Source organism: Caretta caretta, chromosome 1, assembly GCF_965140235.1.
Source record: "Caretta caretta isolate rCarCar2 chromosome 1, rCarCar1.hap1, whole genome shotgun sequence".
Taxonomy (NCBI): domain Eukaryota; kingdom Metazoa; phylum Chordata; order Testudines; family Cheloniidae; genus Caretta; species Caretta caretta.
In genome coordinates this window covers 276,583,550-276,599,105 of record NC_134206.1, presented here as the reverse complement: position 1 = coordinate 276,599,105, position 15,556 = coordinate 276,583,550, and the positions used below count along the sequence as shown (strand labels likewise).

At 38.4% G+C, this 15,556-nt stretch overlaps 1 protein-coding gene across 10 annotated transcripts in view; it reads right to left on the bottom strand.

Annotated features, from left to right (window-relative positions):
- MGAT4C (MGAT4 family member C) overlaps window positions 1-15,556 on the bottom strand; it is a 687,109-nt gene that overhangs the window by 172,003 nt on the left and 499,550 nt on the right. The window contains exon 4 of one of the 10 annotated variants that reach the window (XM_048835661.2): window positions 5,519-5,566. The exons of the other annotated variants lie outside the window; for them this stretch is intronic. The gene's annotated coding sequence lies outside the window, so the exon portion shown is untranslated. The remainder of the gene's footprint in view (window positions 1-5,518; window positions 5,567-15,556) is intronic. 10 annotated transcript variants of the gene reach the window in all.

The following is a 15,556-nucleotide window of genomic DNA, read 5'->3' as shown; positions in this document are numbered from 1 at the left end:
ATGTGACCATTGTTTATTAGCACTGTAGTGTCCAGGAAGTGGATCTCTTGTGTGGACTGGACCAGGCTGAGGTTGGTGGTGAGATGGAAATTGTTGAAATCATGGTGGAATTCCTCAAGGGCTTCTTTTCCATGGGTCCAGATGATGAAGATGTCATCAATATAGCGCAAGTAGAGTAGGGGCTTTAGGGGACGAGAGCTGAGGAAGCGTTTTTCTAAATCAGCCATAAAAATGTTGGCATACTGTGGGGCCATGCGGGTAACCATAGCAGTGCCGCTGATCTGAAGGTATACATTGTCCCCAAATGTGAAATAGTTATGGGTAAGGACAAAGTCACAAAGTTCAGCCACCAGGTTAGCCGTGACATTATCGGGGATAGTGTTCCTCTCGGCTTGTAGTCCATCTTTGTGTGGAATGTTGGTGTAGAGGGCTTCTACATCCATAGTGGCCAGGATGGTGTTATCAGGAAGATCACCGATGGATTGAAGTTTCCTCAGGAAGTCAGTGGTGTCTCGAAGGTAGCTGGGAGTGCTGGTAGCGTAGGAGAATAAATGGACACAAATCAGATGTCAAGAATTATAACATTCATAAACCAGTCGGAGAACACTTCAATCTCTCTGGTCACGCAATCACAGACATGAAGGTCTCTATCTTAAAACAAAAAAACTTCAAATCCACACTCCAGCGAGAAACTGCTGAATTGGAATTCATTTAGAATTCATTTGCAAATCCAGAGTGAGTTGTGTGTGTATGGGGGTGGGGGGTGTGTGTGAGAAAACCTGGATTTGTGCTGGAAATGGCCCACCTTGATTATCATGCACATTGTAGGGAGAATGGTCACTTTGGATGAGCTATTACCAGCAGGATAGTGAGTTTGTGTGTGTGGTTTTGGGGAGGGGGCTGAGGGGGTGAGAGAACCTGGATTTGTGCAGGAAATGGCCCAACTTGATTATCATGCACATTGTGTAAAGAGTTGTTACTTTGGATGGGCTATCACCAGCAGGAGAGTGAATTTGTGGGGGGGGGTGGAGGGTGAGAAAACCTGGATTTGTGCTGGAAATGGCCCAACCTGATGATCACTTTAGATAAGCTATTACCAGCAGGACAGTGGGGTGGGAGGAGGTATTGTTTCATATTCTCTGTGTGTATATAAAGTCTGCTGCAGTTTCCACGGTATGCATCCGATGAAGTGAGCTGTAGCTCACGAAAGCTCATGCTCAAATAAATTGGTTAGTCTCTAAGGTGCCACAAGTACTCCTTTTCTTTTAAACACTGTTATAGTCCTAGCCTTCACAACCTCTTCAGACAAGGAGTTCCACAGGTTGACTCTATGCTGAGTGAAGAACGTCCTTTTATTTGTTTTAAACCTGCTGCCCATTAATTTCATTTGGTGGCCCCTAGTTCTTATATTATGGGAACAAGTAAATAACTTTTCCTTATTCAGTTTCTCCACACCACTCATGATTTTATATACCTCTATCATATCCCCCCTTAGTCTCCTCTTTTCCAAGCTGAAAAGTCCTAGCCTCTTTAATCTCTCCTCATATGGGACCTGTTCCAAATCCCTAATCATTTTAGTTGACCTTTTCTGAACATTTTCTAATGCCAGTATATCTTTTTTGAGATGCAGGGACCACATCTATACGCAGTATTCAAAATGTGGGTGTACCATGGATTTATATAAGGGCAATAAGATATTCTCCATCTTATTCTCTATCCCTTTTTTAATGATTCCTAACATCCTGTTTGCTTTTTTTGACTGCTGCTGCACACTGTGTGGACTTCTTCAGAGAACTATCCACAATGACTCCAAGATCTTTCTCCTGATTAGTTGTAGCTAAATTAGCCCCCATCATATTGTATTTATAATTGGGGTTATTTTTTCCAATGTGCATTACTTTACATTATCCACATTAAATTTCATTTGCCATTTTGTTGCCCAATCACTTAGTTTTGTGAGATCTTTTTGAAGTTCTTCACAGTCTGTTTTGGTCTTAACTATCTTGAACAGTTTAGTATCATCTGCAAACTTTGCCACTTCACTGTTTATCCCTTTCTCCAGATCATTTATGAATAGGTTGAATAGGATTGGTCCTAGGATTGACCCTTGGGGAACACCACTAGTTACCCCTCTCCATTCTGAAAATTTACCATTTATTCCTTCCCTTTGTTCCCTGTCTTTTAACTAGTTCTCAATCCATGAAAGGATCTTCCCTCTTATCCTATGACAACTTAATTTATGTAAGAGCCTTTGGTGAGGGACCTCAAAGGCTTTCTGGATAATGGTAATCATCCTGCTCAGTAAGCCACTGCTGACTCAATACCAATCTAGTTAAATTAATATTACTAAAGTTAAAGGAACATTTTGTTTATAGCACAAGATAAGAATCTCTTACAATCATGTGTAATTTTTTTTCATTACATTTTGAATTCTCTAACCATTGCTGGAGGCAGCCATTGGCAATTTCTGAGATAGATAGAAAAATAGATTGGAGTTAGTATGGTCAGCTCGATGAAGATGTCTGCTCAGTGTGTATTCATGGTCAAAAAGTTACTCAACTCTTAAAATTCTAACAAATGCTTCAGAATACAAATAATTCTGCAGCCAAGATTAAGAGATAAAGTTAACCCATGGAATAGTGGTGTAGAATTATGTGTATTGTTTGGAGTTCAGAATGCCCACTAAAGCAAATAGCATTGGCCACTGTGTGTCCATTGGTCTGTTTCCACTCTGTCTTGCTATGAAAATTTGAAGGTACCTATCCTACAAAAATGGACAGGGTAGCTTATCATCAAAGGCTGTTCTTATTGGATTACAGGAAGTTTAGAAGACAGGAGTACAGTGGATGTTACTGGCTATTGGTGCTGCAAATTATCTATCACCTAATAACAAATCCTATTGCTTTTGATTGCCTGCCTCAGGAATGATTTAAACATGTTGCATTTACTTCTGCCTTGGTTGCTGCTTGTGCCTTGATCTTCATACATGCGAAACCCGCAAAAAAACACAGAAATTGGGCTTGTTTTTGGCTTAATTGGCTTGTGAGTTGCTTGTTGGCTAGTTTTTGGCTTGTAGCTTGTTGCTTGTTTGGCTTGTAGCTTGTTGCAGCTCGTTGCTTCTTTTTTCTGATGGGCTCCCAGCAAGCAGGGACAAGGGTGGGGAGAGAGTCAGGGATGCACAGCAGGTCCACCACAGTCACAGACTGCATGCCGGGGGGATTTAGTCAAATAGATTGTTGGGGTTCTGAGAGATTGACTTGTTTTGGCCTTGTTTTGAAATGGGATTAGCTTGATTTTTGGCTTATTGTGAAAGTCGGGGTGCTTATTTACTGTGTGAAAGTTGGCAACTGTGTTGATCTTCCTTGAAACTTTCTCCCCTACTCTGGAGCACTAATAAAAGTGTTGGGGAAATGAGTATTCTTTTCATGCCTCATTCTTCTTTCTACTAGTTCTTTTGTTCTTACCCTTCATTTTGTATATTTTATTATCTGTCTCATATTCACAATCCCAAAGCCTGTGCTTATCATCATCATCCTGAGAATTCTCCTTCCAAAAAGAAAAAGATGAAAAAAATGCTTATATACCGTATTTTATTTCCAAATCCAGGAACAAGTAAAATGCCAGCAGCTAAATTGTACATGGTAATTTCTGCCTCCTAATTGTGAAATTGTTTTCCAATTTATTTCTCAAAGGTTTTCTCTAGAGAGATTCACCTAAACTTCCTTTTTTCTCATTAGCTAGGAGAAGGCTTCTAATGGTAGCAAATCTATTTCCCTAATGGTAATCCCAATAGATATCCTCATTGTGATGTTTGGTTTCAGTCGCATTACTGAAAAATGCATGTCTTGAATGCATAGAAAAATTCAGAAACTAAAGCTGAAGAATTATTGTAAGGCTGTACTTCTGGCTGTTATGATTCACCTGCAGAAAGCACATTCTTCTCAATGTGGAGCATAGTATTATCTCTATGGTATCAGATAAAACTGCCCATTTTAACAAATAGGGGCAGTTTGATTTTTCCCCCCAGGGGACACACCACACTCCCCTTGAGCCATAGTTATTGGAGTCTTCTGCGTGCAGATGACCCTACTTGAAAACTTTCCTGGATCCAGTAGAGCCCTCTGCATGCAGCCATGTGGACTTAGGTGCTCAACTGTAGGCCACCATTTTTAAAAATCTTGGCCTAATCATATCTGGCTAAGTCCCAGCTATTTAGCTACAAAACTTAGAGGAAATGTTTAGCATAGAAAAAGAGAGTATTAACTACAGCAGTTAGATGAAATTAAGAAAAAAAATGTAGCAGAATATCAGGAAAAGTTCCCAACAGCAGCAGAAGGCACAGGGAAGCAATGGAAGCTAAAGCATTGGGCATTAAACTACAATAGGGCAAATGTACAATATGCGAGCAATCCAGTTCTGGCAGGATTTTGGCCTAGAAGGATTTTGTCATCTTTAGGCTCCATGACTCAAAAATCATGAGTCTCCCAGGCACACTGTGAGAATTGAGAAATAGGCATCTGTCACACCTGACTTTTGCAATTTCTATACTTTTATGTTCTGAAGCATTTGATATAGACTCCTTTAAAATACTTAAAGTATATATTTCCTAGAGCACAATATATATGGTTTTACTCTGCTGTTGCAACAAGAGGTGAGGAAGGAGGATTTCTCCAAAAGAAACAGTCATGAAGACTGAATTCATTTAACAGAATGATGATGTGATGTGAAGTGATTGCAAATTCCAGCAGCTTCTGGAATGGAGTCTATGCTATTCACTCAGGCATAGTGATAGCTTTCCCGGGGGGAGGGCGGGAAGAAGTGAAAATTGGATATGTTGTGATGGTTTGGTGGTAGAATACAAAAGAAGTTGTTAGTCACAGTGTTTAAAACCCCCTTCAGGACTGAAAACATTACCTCTTCACTGTCTTTGTACCACAGGGCAAAGCATATGGGAAAGCTTGGCAATGTAAGCAATTAGCAGCACTTTGCGTGCATTCACTTCACTCTGAGTGCTAGATGAGCATCTCAGAAGGAGAGTATATCCACAAACTTTAAAAAGCCACAAATTCAAAACACGTGATCATTCATTTAATTAAACAAAATTATCTAAAGCTACATCAGCTGGCATTTTGTTCATTTCACCATGCTTACATACCGGGACTGACTCCTCTGTGGTTATTACTTTCTGATGGCACTGCAGCTTGCCATTTCATTGATACGAAGAATACATGCATACACATTGTATTGCTCTGCATACATAGATAATACATGCATATTACGGGCATTGTATTTTGCCTAAAGCTCTTCAAAAACAAGATCTTACTTGAGTCTCCATGGCACAACTTTAGAAATGATCATTCATTTTTCAAAAAAGCTGGGCTTCTAGAAGAACTGTTTAAAAAAGCAAAAGTGGGAGGACTTCCTTTCAGGTGTTGAAGTCTCCCAAATTATTACAAAGACAGAATGGATTAGCAAGGTAGCTAAAAATTCCAAGAATCTTCATATATTCATTTCATACCTGAGAGACACCACTCCATGACTCTGGTAATAAGTTTCCCGGAGCTACCTACATGTAAAGAAGTGTCAGAGTGTGAGGAGCAAAGTACCATATGAGGAATGTGGTTTTACGTTAAAAGAAAATTTGCAATGGAAAACAGAAAAAAAAATAATTAAAGTAATCACTGAGACAAAATACTTAATGCTCCATTGTTTTCCTTTTAGACTTTTCCCATTCCACCTAATATACCATACTGAATAATGGAAATCTCTGATTTCAGATTGACTTTAAAAGTACAAACTGTAGTCAAAAGATTCCTTCAAAATGCTGATATTGTAATAAGAAAATGCTTTGTTCAGTGAGATTTCTTTCTTTGTGAACAGACACTGTAGCTACTGAAATGCATAGTTAAGCTACCAGAGGTTTCTAAACGAAGAAAAACATATAATTATCTTTCCACATAGGGAGTGTTTAATTGGCCCTCACTTTGTGGTAAAAAACAAAACAAAACAATACAACACACCAACAGCCACAAAAATGAGCATATTTATTCCTTCAGAATAAAGAGCCAGATCCTCAGCTAGTATAAATCAGCATAGTTCCACTGAAGTGAATAGTGCGACACTGATTTCCAGCTGAGGATCTGGCCCCATATGCCACAGTAATGTAGGAACAGAAGATCTTCCATACCTGATCACACCATTCATCCATCAAATCTAATATCTTAGCTCCAGCAATGCCCATCAATTAATAATTGAGAGGAAGATGAACCTCCATCCCCATGCAAATTGTTGGGAAAGAAATTCCTTCCTTACCCCGGCAAGTAATCAATTTATGCCCTGAAACATGAGATTTGAATATCCTCATTTTAGATTACAGCATTTTACAGTTATCCAGAACTTTTGCCCAAAATACAGTAATAGAAACTTTTTTTTAAATGAAGGGGGGAAATGAGGGCAATTGGTGTATAGCAGGGATCAGCAACCTTTGGCACGTGGCCTGTTTGGGAAATCTGCAGGCAGGCTGGGATGGTTTGTTTACCTGCAGCGTCTGCAGGTTTGGCTGATCGCAGCTCCCACTGGCTGTGGTTTGCCGTTCCAGACCAATGGGGTCTGCGAGAAGTGGTGGCCAGCATATCCCTCAGCCCACACTGCTTCCTGCAGCCCCCCATTGGCCTGGACCAGCGAGCCGCGGCCAGTGGGAGCTGCGATCGGTCGAACCTGCGGACGTTGCAAATAAATAAACCATCCTGCCCCGCCAGCAGATTTCCCTGACTGGCCGCATGCCAAAGGTTGCCAATCCCTGGTCTACAGCAAAATTTAGGTGTGCATAATCCATGCCAGAAAAGCTGATGACACTCATGCCTGCCATTTTCTCTCATCAGTTGTACAGAAAGAAAAGGAGGACCTGTGGCACCTTAGAGACTAACCAATTTATTTGAGCATAAGCTTTTGTGAGCTACAGCTCACTTCATCGGATGCATTCAGTGGAATGATGAAGTGAGCTGATGGAGGTTCATCTTCCTCTCAATTATTAATTGATGGGCATTGCTGGAGCTAAGATATTAGATTTGATGGATGAATGGTGTGATCAGGTATGGAAGATCTTCTGTTCCTACATTACTGTGGCATATGGGGCCAGATCCTCAGCTGGAAATCAGTGTCGCACTATTCACTTCAGTGGAACTATGCTGATTTATACTAGCTGAGGATCTGGCTCTTTATTCTGAAGGAATAAATATGCTCATTTTTGTGGCTGTTGGTGTGTTGTATTGTTTTGTTTTGTTTTTTACCACAAAGTGAGGGCCAATTAAACACTCCCTATGTGGAAAGATAATTATATGTTTTTCTTCATTTAGAAACCTCTGGTAGCTTAACTATGCATTTCAGTAGCTACAGTGTCTGTTCACAAAGAAAGAAATCTCACTGAACAAAGCATTTTCTTATTACAATATCAGCATTTTGAAGGAATCTTTTGACTACAGTTTGTACTTTTAAAGTCAATCTGAAATCAGAGATTTCCATTATTCAGTATGGTGTAGTATGGTGAGCTGTAGCTCACGAAAGCTTATGCTCAAATAAATTGGTTAGTCTTTAAGGTGCCACAAGTCCTCCTTTTCTTTTTGCGAATACAGACTAACACGGCTGCTACTCTGAAACCAGTTGTAGAAACTTTTTCTGCTTTAGGACAGAATGGATTACAATAATGCCATGCATATTTTACTGCAGTTATGTACTTTAACTCAAATTTTGTAAGTCACCAAAAATGAATATTTAATATTTGAAGCACTAAAATAAATCTTGCTTTGTCAAGAGATTACTTTTAAATAAATTTGGAAGCATGGTCCTACAATTGATTCAGATGGGCTTTTTCTCTTGTAGCCAGACCAGTATGCATTCATTTCTGGCCTGGCTCAAACGAGCTCCACAGAATTCTAAATGTAGCTGCTGATTTGGATTTGATTACTTTGAGTGAAATGGGGGGAGGGAAGGCGAGAGTGGATTTTTAATAGAATCTCAGTTAGACACATCGGGGGAGCTTGACTCTGTCAGTTTAAATGTACAAATCTACCCTCAACAAAAGAACGTGTGCCAAGAGGATGAATGAAACCTGGTAAACATTATAGTTAATTTATTGCCTGAAACAACAGCCCTTTTAATTGATTGACAAATCATCAGAAGCAAAGAATAAGAAAAGTAAATGAAAACACTGTAGGAATGGACAGCTTTGTAATTGGAAATTGAAAAGGTCACTAAATGTGGCTCAGTGTAATTTATTTGAATTGAATCATTATTTTATTGAAATCTTTATTTGGAGCCTGAATATGGACAACACTAACTTTAATGCAAGCCATTTTATTTTGATGACTTTAAACAGCAAATGTGGAGCTGTACTGTTCCTGAAACCAAACAGTGACCAGGCTACTACATAGTGGTCGTGATAATGTGAAGCCAGTGTGAGATCTTTCAACAAATGATCTTTCTTTGGAGCACTGTGTCCTTCAGCAATAAATAATACTGTGTGTAAGATACTGTCAAGGTTCCTCCACACTCTGAACTCTAGGGTACAGATGCGGGGACCTGCATGAAAAAACCTCCTAAGCTTATCTTTACCAGCTTAGGTCAAAACTTCCCCAAGGTACAAAATATTCCCCCCCGTTGTCCTTGGACTGGCCGCTACCACCACCAAACTAATACTGGTTACTGGGGAAGAGCTGTTTGGACGCGTCTTCCCCCCCAAAATACTTCCCAAAACCCTGCACCCCACTTCCTGGACAAGGTTTGGTAAAAAGCCTCACCAATTTGCCTAGGTGACTACAGACCCAGACCCTTGGATCTTAGAACAATGAACAATCCTCCCAACACTTGCACCCCCCCTTTCTTGGGAAATGTTGGATAAAAAGCCTCACCAATTTGCATAGGTGACCACAGACCCAAACCCTTGGATCTGAGACCAATGAAAAAGCATTCAGTATTTTACAAGAAGACTTTTAATAAAAAATAGAAGTAAATAGAAATAAAGAAATCCCCCCTCTAAAATCAGGATGGTAGATATCTTACAGGGTAATTAGATTCAAAAACATAGAGAACCCCTCTAGGCAAAACCTTAAGTTACAAAAAAGATACACAGACAGAAATAGTTATTCTATTCAGCACAATGCTTTTCTCAGCCATTTAAAGGAATCATAATCTAACACATACCTAGCTAGATTACTTACTAAAAGTTCTAAAACTCCATTCCTGGTCTATCCCCGGCCAAGACGACTACAGACAGACACAGACCCTTTGTTTCTCTCCCTCCTCCCAGCTTTTGAAAGTATCTTGTCTCCTCATTGGTCATTTTGGTCAGGTGCCAGCGAGGTTACCTTTAGCTTCTTAACCCTTTACAGGTGAGAGGAGCTTTCCCCTGGCCAGGAGGGATTTCAAAGGGGTTTACCCTTCCCTTTATATTTATGACAGATACTATTTTCAAAATTGCCTAAGTGACTTAAGAGCCTGAGTCCCATTTTCAAAAGTCACTTAGGATTTTTCTACATGAACATCATTTAATTTGCGGCAAGCTGAGGTGTGCATCTACCCCACACTAGACTAGCACAGTCTAACTGTCCATGTGAATCCGGCTTATGCAGCACCAATAGTTAGTTAAAGCACTTTAGCCCATTCCTGTTTCAAAGCAGAGTAGATCAAAGCACACTAACAAACTGTGAGAGTATATCAAAGTATATCATATATGGCAGGCAAGCACAGGGTAGATTCACAGCCCTGCTTGCCACAGACTAAATGTTTGTGTAGACAAGCCCTGAGACAGTTAGTAGCCCGAATCCCATTGACTTTGAAAATGGGACTTTGATGCTTTAAATTTTTCTACCCATTGTTTTTATAAATTTTCAGATGAAATAGTCACTTTTCAAAAGAGGGTAATATTCATGATTTAAAGATAAAGAAACTTAGGTACGATGCAGAGACGTGAAGATCACAAATTTACACTGGAATAGAACCTAGATCTTCTGACTTCTAGTCCCTGCTTTACCCACCAACTAACAAAACCTCAGTATCTCTTGAGCAGAACACCATTTCACCACACTCACCATTACTATATACAATTATATAAATTAGAGATGGGAAAGACCTATCACATCTCCCTGTCAATCTCCCCCGCAACTGAAGATTGTTCTCTACTGTACTTTTTCTAATGTTGTGGCCAATCAAACTCTACCACATTCCCTCTCATGAATTTTCCTCCTTATATTCAGCCTATGTATAACCCAAATTGGAATCTTTTAGCCAACTACTCGATAGATAGGATAAGAGCTGGGCAGAGAATGGAAATTTTGTTTCACAGAGAATTTTGAGATTTCAAAATTTATTTTCATTCTGATTTGGAATGAAACATGCACATTTTGACATGCTCCATTAAAGAATTTTTTAAAAAAAAAGAGTATAAAATCAGTAAAAATATTTAATTTTAATTTTGACTTTTTATTATAATATATATGATAACAGAAAATTAAAAATATCAAAACAAAAAGTCATTTTAAAAGGAAAAATTGAAATATTTCATTCCAAAAATATTGAAACAGAATGTTTTGACCCTCTCCGAACTTTTTTTTTTTACTTTGCTTTCCTGCAAAACATAATTCCAGGAAAATCAACATCATTTCTAAAGTGTTTTGGTTTTGATAGAACACCAATTTTCCTGGAAAACTGTTCTGTCAAAGCTCTTCTGACCAATTCTATTTAGGATAAGGAACTGAAATCAAACCAAGTAACAGACTTCCTGGGACACAAAACCAAATACTTAATTACAAATGCAGATTACTTGAAAGATTACTTGGTACGATTTGTGAAAGATCCATTCAGACATTTATGAAAAGCAAACACAGATATTCTTTAAAATCATAATCAGTTCTTGGGTAGTTCACACACAGGAAAAATGTCAAATTCATAGGATATATTGTACAGAATATATAGTTAGTCCAGTTGCACCTGGAATGCACCAGAGGGTAAACGTGTAGAGTGGAGGCAGCCTCTATGCCAGCTTCTCTGATACCTGCTCTTTAGTAGCAAGAAACAGATCAGAATATAGAAACAGCCACACCTAGTGGCAGGAGTCACCAAAAGAGTAGGATTTTATAGAGACTGGGAGTGGCTAAGTCATTATGCAAGGTAACCTATTTCCCCTTGTTTTTTCCTACTCCCCCCCCCCCCCCGACGTTCTTGTTAAACCCTGGATTTGTGCTGGAAATAACCCACCTTGATTATCATACACATTGTAAGGAGAGTGGTCACTTTAGATAAGCTATTACCAGCAGGAGAGTGGGGTGGGAGGAGGTATTTTTTCATACTTTGTGTGTATATAAAAAGATCTTCTACACTTTCCACAGTATGTATCCGATGAAGTGAGCTGTAGCTCACAAAAGCTCATGCTCAAATAAGTTGGTTAGTCTCTACGGTGCCACAAGTACTCCTTTTCTTTTTGCGAATACAGACTAACACGGCTGTTACTCTGAAACCTATGCAAATACAATGTCCTTGCCAAGAGTAAGGAAGATATGCAGCTTTCTTCTAGGAACAGTGCTGCTCTTCATCAATTTTGTTGCTTTCCTCTAGTTAGTCAATATCTTCCTAATAATAAAATGTACACATACCTGAAAGCAACACTCTATTTGTGATCACACCACAGCAGCAGCCAGGGACTTACCTTTCTACTCCATGATGTGATATTTCTGTGTAACAGATCAAAACTGCAAGGATCTTTTAAATTTATTTTTGCTGCTGTATTGCATCAGAAACTGTTTCCTAACTTGCCATCTCTTATTAGCGCTAGGACTTCTTTTGACATTTCTCCTTCCCCGGTTCCTCCCCTTCTGAATTTTGGATTATTTTCTCCAGGTGCATTCACTTTGTATTTTTCCAAGATGTTTACAAGTTATAATCATTCATGCTCTCACTGCTTTGCAGAGCTCCAGCAATGCTGTAAACTTCTCTCAAGTGGCCAACTGCGGTGAGTTTATGGCTATTGTGTGCCAACAGAGCAGTGCAAAGCTGCTGGAGCCAATCGGAGGATTTGGCCCTTGGAGTCCCTCTGTATTAGTTCTCTGTATTCAACTATATTTGCAACTCCTCATAGTTGACTAATATCTGCAGATGTCTTTAGCAAGTCACTTATTCCCTTTTTAGATCATAATGAAGATGTAAAATAAGACCAGTCCTAACTTCATTCCTTCATTATGCTGTCAAATATGTTGGAACAGCATGATACATTGCTGTCTTGATACATTGTTTATGGTCCTAAGGTCAATTTTCAGTCCCTTTGGTAGTGCTCCTAACCAAGCTGATATGACAATTGGAAACAGGATTTCCTATGACATGGAATCATGTGCCTTATGAACACTATAATGTATAACATATATCACCATCTTTGTAGTCACTAAAGCCCAGATCCTGCAAAGATTTACACATACGGTTAACTTTATGCACAGCAAGTAGTTCCATGGACTTTCTCAGAATTGCTCAGTGTGGAAAGCTAAGCATGCATAACTCCATGCAGGATTGGGACCTAGGAACAGATTTTTAATGGTATCTACATGCCTAAAGATATAGATCAGTGCCTATTGGGATTTTCAAAAGTGCTTCGGCATCTAAACCTCATTCAAATCAAAGGGAGTTGAGCACCTAAATCTCCTTTAAATCAATCGGAGATAGGAGCCTGGGTACTTCTGAAAATTACATTACGCGCCTATCTGCATCTTTAGGCAGGTACATACCATTAAAAATCTGACTCTGTGTTTCTAACTCTCTTTAAAAGGTGTTCAGTTTTGTCATCATGTTAATTATAGGTTTCAGAGTAACAGCCGTGTTAGTCTGTATTCGCAAAAAGAAAAGGAGTACCCGATGAAGTGAGCTGTAGCTCACGAAAGCTTATGCTCAAATACATTGGTTAGTCTCTAAGGTGCCACAAGTACTCCTTTTCTTCATGTTAATTATGGTTCCCATGTCCTCTTCACTTTCCCACCCCTTATCATATTTGTTCCTTTATTTTAGAGTGATAGTAGCTAGACTTATGGAAGGGTAATTGACAATAATTCCCTTAATACCCTAGGATACATTGTATCTGGACTGCCTTTTGTATGCGTGTTCAACCATTCCCTAACCTCCTCTTTACCAACAAATATTGTACACGGCCTTCCTTGTCTCCTAATTGCCCAAACTTCTTTTCTTTATTTGTCCAGATTTTCAGAAGTTCTTTAACTCAGCTGGTTTTGAGTCATTAATACACTCCGCCTCATTTATAAATTGACTTATTTTCCTCTAATCTTCTTTTACCTCTGACATATACATACAAACCCTTTAAATTGACATTAACTCCTACTTTCTTTATGACTTTACATTTCCCTTACAAACATTAATTGACTGTATATTCTTCTTAAGTTAATGCCCTGATTTTCAATTTCTGTTATATGTCTTTTTCCTCTTTTATGCAGACCTTTCAGCAATCCCTTGTGAAGTCATATTTTTTCCTTCCATTCTCCACCATTGTGACCACAGAAAAACTTAGAATACAGTTGTTGTACATGTTTACTACTGCCCACAAGTGGATGGAATCAGAAACCTAAATTGTTTTAGGCCCTTCATTGGTAACAGATTATGGAGTCTCTTTGAGTTCAAGTGTTACAGTTTTTGAAGTAAGAATTAGAGCTGGGTGAATAGCTGAATTTTTTATTTACTGGCAATTTAAAAAAAATGGGGAAGGGTCAAGCCAAAACTGAACATTCTGATTTTTTTTCTGGAGAATCAAAAAGAACTGATTGAAATTTTGCTACAGCAAATTAAATATTTCTTTCAGTGCTAGCTAGAGCCACAAAAATGAGCTGGTGGGGGCCGCACCAGTTAGGGCACTCATCTGTGATGTAGGAGGCCAGGGTTCCATTTTTCTCTCTGCCTGATGTAGAAAAGGGATTTAAACTGGCTCTCCCACCTTTCAGAAGAATACTCTAACCACTGGACTATGGGATATTCTGGGGCTGGTTGCTCCTGTTGAAGCTGTTCTATAACATTTAAATAATCTTTGGAGCAGGAGAGTTGGAACTTGGTTCTCTGAGATGACCACCCTAACCACTGGGCTAATGGTTATACAGCAGTCTTCCCCTCCTCATTGGCAAATGGCATTGGGTTCCAAAAAAATGTTTAAACTATTCAGCAAATTCATACCAAATTATTAATAGTTTTGCGTTAACTGAAACAGCATTTTTTATCAAATATAATATTCATCAAAAAAGAAAAAATTGCCCAGCTCCAGTAGGAGTGTCTGAAATCTATCCTCATCCTTGCTTTGAAGTCCCATGTATCCATTCTATGTAGCATCATCATGGCCATGACATTTCCAGACGGTCACTAACTTGTCAAAACAATTATTTTATTTTTTTTTATTTGTGACAACATAACACTGGTCTCTCTTGCATATTTTTATTACTGTTGTATAGTTTAGTGCTCTACAATCCTTAGGTGTCTAGGATACCATCTTTTAAATATTTTCCTGCTTTAACAAATTTAACAAAAACACATAACTAATACCATAAATGTTTTCCCCAGCCTCATTTTAAATTAATTATTATTATTATTAAATATTTACTTTGTAACAGCACTCAAACATTCCTGTAAGGATTAGTTCCCCATTGTGTTAGGTGCTGTACAAACTCAAAAGTGGAGTATGTTCCTTACTCAGAAAACTTGTGGGTTTTTCTTAATAGAGAAATTCTTCTATGAAACATTCTTCTGTCTTTTAAATAGAGAATATATTAATTCAATATAAAATTTCTTTTAATTTAAAAAGTCTCATTTTTTCATGAATAACAAAAACTGTGTAATATTTGTTAAAAGGAGCAGTATGGCTCTATGGTCAAGATAACACTATACCTGATATGCCATATAAATGCTAACTACTGTTATTATTTTGTGCCTTGAACATGGACAGCAGTATGTAACATTGCACAGTTGGCAAAATGAGAACTGAACTACAAACAGCTTTATAAAAAATGGTTATTCCTATGCATTGTTAATGGGAAAACAGACCATGAAGCAGAAGTTTGCAATCACAGGAAGAATGAATGAATGTATTTCTAAAGGACTTCATACATTATGTATCCTACATTATAGATCTTAGATGCAAAACAATGGAATAAAATAAGTTATCTAAAAACATATGCACAAGAGAAAATTCTAATCCTTATGCATATTCCATTATGCTTACTAAGCTTGCTCTATCTCCCAGTAACTTACTGAGATAGGAATCAAAATGTGAAAGTCCATAATGGAGACTGGCAAGGAAGTATAAAAATTCTAGGCACTGTAAAATTAATAGAATCAATAGCCAACTTGATGTAATCCAAACATAAAGTCCCCCTGTTTTGCCTTCAGAGTTAGAAGGAATGAAAAATAACAGTAACAATTTATCAGTTATTAGCTCTGTCAGAGTTCCTCCTTTTCTCCAGAAGTGCTGCAGAAATTAGCATGACTAGAACAATAACAGCATCTATCAAGAAGCAGAGAGAGCAAAGAA